The sequence below is a fragment of the Buceros rhinoceros genome, unplaced genomic scaffold (genome assembly GCF_000710305.1).
Source record: "Buceros rhinoceros silvestris isolate BGI_N320 unplaced genomic scaffold, ASM71030v1 scaffold34459, whole genome shotgun sequence".
Taxonomy (NCBI): Eukaryota; Metazoa; Chordata; class Aves; order Bucerotiformes; family Bucerotidae; genus Buceros; species Buceros rhinoceros.
Window position 1 is genome coordinate 1 of NW_010433938.1, and position 7,224 is coordinate 7,224.

The following is a 7,224-nucleotide window of genomic DNA, read 5'->3' on the forward strand; positions in this document are numbered from 1 at the left end:
CTCCACAGACATGAGTTACTCTGTGCTACCCTGGGGGCACGGGCATCCAGCCCTGCTTGGCCCATTGCCTTCATGGGCAAAGGATGATTGGAGGCCATTACTTTGCAGTTTTTCATAGTATCGTTCTCACTTTGTGTTTGAAAAACTGCCTCCTCTGCCCTTCTCGAGGGTGTCTGTGACACTGTGGTAAGTGGTATTAACTAACCTTTGCCGGTGACCTGCCTCTCTTGTTTCATTTTGAGGCAAAGGCAGCAGGTATTCATTTATCTTTGTCCTTATTGGTTCTTCTACCCCACTTGCTGTAAAACAAGCCCTAAAAATCCCCAGCCCTGATATTTACCAAGAGACATGGAAACTGCTTTGATTACCACGGGTACCAGACTGTGCTGAGCAGCGCTGGGACCTGCATGGCCCACGGCTGGACGGTGGGAGCAGAGCTGGAGAAAACTCCTGTGCTGCCAGTGTGATCACAGAGAAATGAAAGAAATCAACCACTGCTTCCCTGGGCCTGGGAATACCGCCTGGCTCCTTGTGCCTTTCCGCATTTGTTGCTTATTTGAAATCACTGGTTGCAGGTGATTGGAGGGTGGGGATGAGCCAGCAGGAGACTGGCACTAGCCGTTGGAATGGGGTGACGGGTATCCCTGTCCCTGTGGAGGCACCATGCTCTTGCTGGGCTTGGGAAACTGCCCTGGAGGGCACAGCTGGGTGGGTCACCGGTCCCTGGTTAACAGCATGAGCCACCGTGTAGGTGGTGGGGTGGCTGGGGGCATCTCCCAGCTGGGACTTGGGGGCAGGCAGGGTGGATGCTGTCAGAGGTGTAGCCAGCCCCACTGGGAGGATGCTCGCTGGCAGCAACTCTGTCACCAACCTTTTCTGTCCAATGAAAAAGTCCTTCCCTGCGGCTGGGAAGTCTCCCTGGCTCTCACTGGGCAGAGTGGATGGGAAGGGGTGGCACCTGTGACAGCTCACCTGGGGTTTCCTTTCCTTTTCTTCTTTCTTCCCCTGGAGCAGAGGCCTGGAAGCATCTACCAGACTGGGCTGGCTCCACTGCTGTGACTGGGTTTTCATTCCAGGTGCAGCTAGAGCTTGCAGTGCTTCCCCAAGCCTTGGTGACCGCTGCAGCCTCAGCGGCTCTGCCTCCACACAGCTGGGTCTCCCGCCCAGTGCGGGCGCATCTCAGCTCCTCACTGCACACCTAGAGAGAGGGCAGAGGAGTAGCTGGGGCTGGAGCTGTCTCTGGGATGGGCAGGAAGGCAGAAAGCAGCTTGCATAGGCTAAAACTGGGCTCTGCAGCTCAGGCATTAGCTGGGGCCAAGTTTGGGTTGAAGCTTGATTACAGATGCAGTGTATGGTTGTGGGATGAGAGAGCTTAAAAAAAACTCTTTGGGTTTGGCTGTCGGGGTGCGCAAGACCTTAATCAAAATAAGCTGAAGTGGTGGACTAATGAGGTAGCACAAAACCCTCCAGCAGATGCCCTGCTGCTGAGTTAAAACGGGTTTCCTTTGGTTTGGCTTTTTAAGGTGGAGTAACCAACTCAAGCGGACTCCAGCCCCGGGGATGCGTTTGGCAGAGTGGACAGACTGCCATGGTGATAAGCTCTTTGTGAGCAAAGCCTGCCTGGGGGCTCGGAAGTGAGCCCAGTTATACCAAGACCACTTTAATTCTGAATAAGAGCATCTGCCAAGGGGTTTATTGCACTTCAGTCTTTTCTAAGTTCAATATAGCTTACCCACTCGGAATGTTTCTGTGCACACAGGCTCTCAGCTCCCCACTGGTAAAGCTGTGTCCAGCTGTCCGTGCGCAAAGCATGGGTGGAGTGCCAGGGCATTTGGGGAAAGATTAGGCCCTGGGGAGCATGAAAAACTCATCCCTTGAGGCAGGAGGTGATGCAGGCAGGACTGACAGCTCTATACTCCTGTCCAGCTTGAGGGACTTGATCAGACAAAATGGCTCCATCTTAGCAAGCTGATGGGCTTTTCCAGGCCTGGCGCTCAGGACTGCAAGCTGGAGCTCCTGGGAAATACCAGCAACAAGCTCCCTCCAGAAGCCCATGTGGGTCTCAAATTCAGCAACAGCCGAATTTGGGTCTGTGTGACAGTGAGGTTTCACTGCAGCCTGTCACGTCTCAGCTGAAGCTTCAGGAACAGGATCCTTTGCCAGTTACCCTACCTTGTGCTGATGTTATCTGGTTTCTGCAGAATTAACTTGCTGAGTAGTCATCTGTGGCACTGTCAGGGGAAGTCCTGAGTCCTTACACTGCAGTTCCTGCCTCTGCTTTGCCATGGCCCCAGTTCCAGCAGTATCGTCTGGGCCGGCTGGATTTGCTGGACACCTGCTTGTGCTGAAGTAGGCAGAGGTCATCGGGGGGGAGTGGGCAGCCAGGCTTTGCTGCAGGCCCACCGGCTTCCAAACCCAGTGGAGCTTTTAGGCAGGCTGACACGTAGTTTCTGGTTGAGGATAAAATGGCTCCTAACAGCTCATTGCAAGGTGATGCTGAACACCCAATGAACAGTCGGCTAGCAAGAGGGGGCTTGCGCTAGAGCTAACGTGCGGGTGTTGGCAAGTGCCTCTCAGTATGCGGGTGACCAGCTTCTGCGACAGAGGCAAACTCCACGGATGCCCGGCAGAGTCACTGCTGCATTACGTAGATGTTAGCTGGGTGAGACATCCCTTTTGTCCTGTGCACACCTCCCCTGAGAGCGAAGGGACCTGCTCCGTTCACCAGCTCCAGCCAGCAGGTGACTGGCTGAGCTGGCCAGAGGGGTGGTGCCTGCTGGGACTGTTGTGTGACCAGGCAGGACAACGGCAACCCATGACAGCAAACCAGGTTGTCAAAACCAAACTTGCTTGTTCAAACACACTCCGCTGAGTGCAGGCACGAGGTGTTCATTGTGTCTGTGAAGGAGAGGTGCAGAGTTGACTTAAATGTGGCTGCAGGCACCCACTCCGCCGGCCGTAGGACACCTGCAGGTTGCTGGCTCACACGCACAAGTTTTAGGAGCAGTGCGAGCTGCCAGTGTACCTGCCAGTCTGCCCTGCGTGTGCTACAGAGCCCCATTCCGGCGGGGCTTTGGGGTACACTGCTTCACCTGCTGCAGCTGCAAGCGCCAGGGCTGCTCGGTGGCGGGGTTTGCATGCTGGAGTAGCAGCACCTCAGCATTGCTCCCAGCCGTGCTCTAGAGCAGCCTAAGCACCAGCTGGTACCTAGGTGGTTTAGATGAGAGTGCCAGTGGGTTCAAGGCTGTGCGCCGAATTCAGAGTAGAGCTACCTGGCTCACAAGGCATCAGGTATTGATACAAAAAACAAGGATACCCAAAACTCCAGTAAAAAAATTTTGGCTTAAAAAAAATAGAAGATACCATGGTTCTTGGACACCTACTTTGGGGTTCAGGTAAAGAAAGGCTGGAAGGAGTTGCTGTCTTTTTTCTATCTTTGAAAACAGTGCTGGCAGGATGACTGACTTTTCAAGCCAGGGCCTTGCAGCAGTGCTGCCGGCACGGCTTAAGGTGTGGCACTTGTCCCTCACCCCACCTCCAAAGCACCATCAGGGATGCGGTACCACTGGGAGTCTGCAGGTCAGCTGTGTCCGGGCACTGGCGCAGGCAGCCACTGCCAAAGCTGCAGGAAAACCAACCATGCCCTAGGAGGCTGATTAAGGAGCACCTTGGTCATGCCGGAGCACTGAAATGCAAGGGTGGAAAGGCTCACTGGTCATATGAAACTGTCCCCTCTCCCTCCTGCTGCTCTGAGCCCTCTGGGAAACTTGTGGAGGTTTGCAAGCCCTCTGAAATAGCCAGCACTAAGCAGGTCTTCCCTTGTGTCTGGGTGGTGGACCATGAGCCTCCCTCCTTGTGTTGCTCTCAAAAAGGCGTTGAGGAGCCTTGAGCTGACCAAGGGCTCTGGGGGGACAGACCAGGCGTGGGGCAGGGTCTCAGCTTTTCCACTGCCTCCCCCAGCATCCTGCTCTGGAACGTGCTCTCTCGCGGAGAGCTGACAGCAGTGGAGAGCTGTGCACGACAGCCAGCAGGTGTGTCAGCTTGGGCCAGCGCAGCAGCTGGGCAGAGGAGCCTTACATGCGTTTGTGTGCGTTAACTCTGCTAGCGCGGTACTGCCGGTCAGTGCTACTTGCACGGGCACCAAGTGTGCCTTTTGCACAGCTCCCTGCTCTCTCCGTCATAGTTGCTCTGCTCCACCTTGCCTGTCCTCTTCCATGCTGCCTCTGACATGCTGTGCTCCAGCACCACTTGTACAAGCATCACGCACACCCATCACTGCACGTGTACCCATCAGTTACTTGTGTTGAACAACTCCTCCAACCACGTTGTGTGAGCCGAAGGGTTTGGGAAGCACTTGTTCTCACCAAATGGGGTGGGGGGAGGGGGGAACCAGTGTGTACACCCCCTAAGTCAAAAGTGAAGCAGATCCCATTGGTGTGAGAGTACAGTACTAACAGGAGTGCCGTTCACAGTCATCTCCTGTTGAGGTGGGTGTCTCAGAGTCCACCTTCAAGAACATGCCCTAAATAAGCTGTTCTCTCTCAGTCCTTGGGAGGCTTGAACATACCTTATGGTGACGGGTAGTTTTGAAGAACATTTTTCTCTGAACAGAGTCATGGAGCAGCCACATAATACACTCAAGAGTCACGTATTGAAAGACAAGTAATGTGTTCACCCTCTGCCCCCATGCCATGGGGCAGAGCTGCAACCAATGCCCAGTGAACACCAAATGCCTCGTCAGGCTGCGGTGATTCCTTGGGAGCCCAATTTTTGGTGCTTGGTTGCTGTGCTTGGATTCACTGCAGTACTAGCAGAGGCCCGTTGTTGGGTCCTGCTGCCACGGTGACTGGAAAGCTGTGCATCTCTCCTGCCTTCTGCAGCCTAGAAATCCACATGCTGGGCAGCATAGGGGAAGCTGGCTCTGTGGCCCCATACCAGCACGGGTAAGGATCTACCCCTGGGTGGATCAGCAGTTCTGGTTAAACGGGTCACTGCCCTTCCTCTTGGGGCCTTCCCCATGGTTACTGAACGAGACTGCCATCGAGATGAGTCAAACTGTCAGACAACATCTGCGCTCTCCACATACCCTGTCCAGGCGCTTGGAAAGTTCAACCAGTGGGCTCAGCCCTGGCGGCAGAAGCAGAGAAACCTTGGCTGACTGGGGGGACATTTGGCAGCTGAGCCTTCTCAGTGCCCCGAGTGTGTATATATCCAGCATGGCTGGGTAGGCTGGTCCACCTCTGACCAGACCCCCGAAGGTAGACAGGGTCTGTGAAGATGGCAGTGAATCATATAATCATAGAATGGTTTGGGTTGGAAGGGACCTTTTAAAATTATCTAGTCCCCCCCCCACCCCCCCCACCCCCTGCAATGTGTAGGAACATCTTTAACTAGATTAGGTTGCAGTGAGAGAAAGTTTAGACGTAAATGGATGTACTCTACCGGGATTTAGTGTCTGCCAACTTGGAGAGTCATGTAAGTGCACAGCTGAGTACTTGCTCATGACCTGCTAATTCCTTGCCATGAACAGATTGGAGATTGCTCAACTAATTACCCAACCAGTCCATATGCACAGGAGGGAAAAAGGAGGCTGTGGTTTATCTCTTCAGTAGCCTGGGGAGAACTCTCCTTATCTGTGTCTTGAGACTGAAACTCCTGTATGTTGTATGTGTCTGACAACCTCCTGCCAACCCTTTAGCCGGGAGGCTCTGGCCAGGCTTGCTCTTCCTCTCCTGCAGGGTCAGATGGACCTCAGCTACCTAGAGCTCTATGTCCACATCTAGCACACAGCTAGCACACTGGGCATTTCCTTTCTATATTTTCCTTCTTTGAAAACGTAGACATAAAAATCATTACAAATGATACTCAAAAGCCCCATAAAAGTGGCAAAGCTAAGTACTGAAGATCTAGAAGTTGCCAGAAATGGGTTTGCCTGGGCAACCTAGCTTCAGCGGTCTAGTGCATGCAATCACCTCCTGCATTTTACCCGGAACGGCCACCTCTTCAGCTCCCAGGCTGGACTCCATCTGGAGGAAACAATGAGCTGCCTCCTTTCTTAGCAGGGCTGGGAAACTCCCATCCAGTCAGTGAAGCAAGGGACTACCGAAAGAAAGGAGAGTCTCCTGGGTAGACACTTGGTCCCTCTCTGGAGAGCTGGGTCTGTGCCCCTGCCTCGAACTTTCTCAGCTGAGTTAGGGAGCAGCATAAGCAAGAGCTTTCACAGGGGCAGTCGCGTCTTCCTCATTTGCCAGCACTGATTAACCGAAGTGTTAAAAATTCCCAGCTGCAGTCACAGCCATCGGGGTCTGGGTTTGGTTAAATAAAGTGCTATATAGAGCCAAAACCACTGAAAAATTAGGTTCTAGTTGGTTCAAACTGTGTGTCCAAAATGAATGAGTACTCATGACCCGAATCTCTGTCTCTTGTTTAGCAACAGTTAAATAGGGACAACTGTACCCCCGCACCTGAAAAGGTGGCTGAGAAAAGGTGATTGCAGCCAGTAAGGACTGAAAGTGTTTGTGTGATGGGCATTTGTGCTCTGCTAAGCGGGATGAATTCGGTGGGGCTGTGCTTGAGCTCTCCTGCCACAGCCTGGCTCTCACAGTCACTCGGCTCGGCCTAGATGAGGTCGCCCTGGTGATGCAGACAAGCCATCTTGCCAGCTGGGCAAGCTGGCCGTGTTACAAACAGGACCAACACGTGCTGCCAGAGCAGGACACAGCAGAAGGTTGTCTGGTAGCAAGCAAGGACTTTGTTCAACACCACTTTTTGCTTAACAAATCTTACCCACACTGTCTCTTATCAGACAAGGTTGAAATTGTCCAACTATTGTAACAAATTATTTGCATAAAATGCTACGTGAGAAGTAGAAGCAATCTTGATGGTTTACAGGAGGCTGAAGTTGGTAGATGCGCTAGGCTGTATTTTTAAATAGAATGGTCACGCAAACAGGACGGGTGAGGCGGGGGGGTGAGATGCAGTTTTGAACGTTGCTGCCGTAAGGCTGCAGTGAGTGAGAGGGCTGGAGCAGCAGGTTTACAAGGAAACTCTAGCAACCACCGATGCTGAGGAAGCTGTTTGCACAGATGGGGTGTAGGGATCTTTCTGGGCTTTGGAGGCAAAGGAACTGGCTGCAGTTAAGGCAGCTGCCCCATGTGTTCTCTGGACTTGGAGGAGCCCATTTTGGTAGCTTTTTTTTTTTCCTTATTTTAAACCCTGTGAACC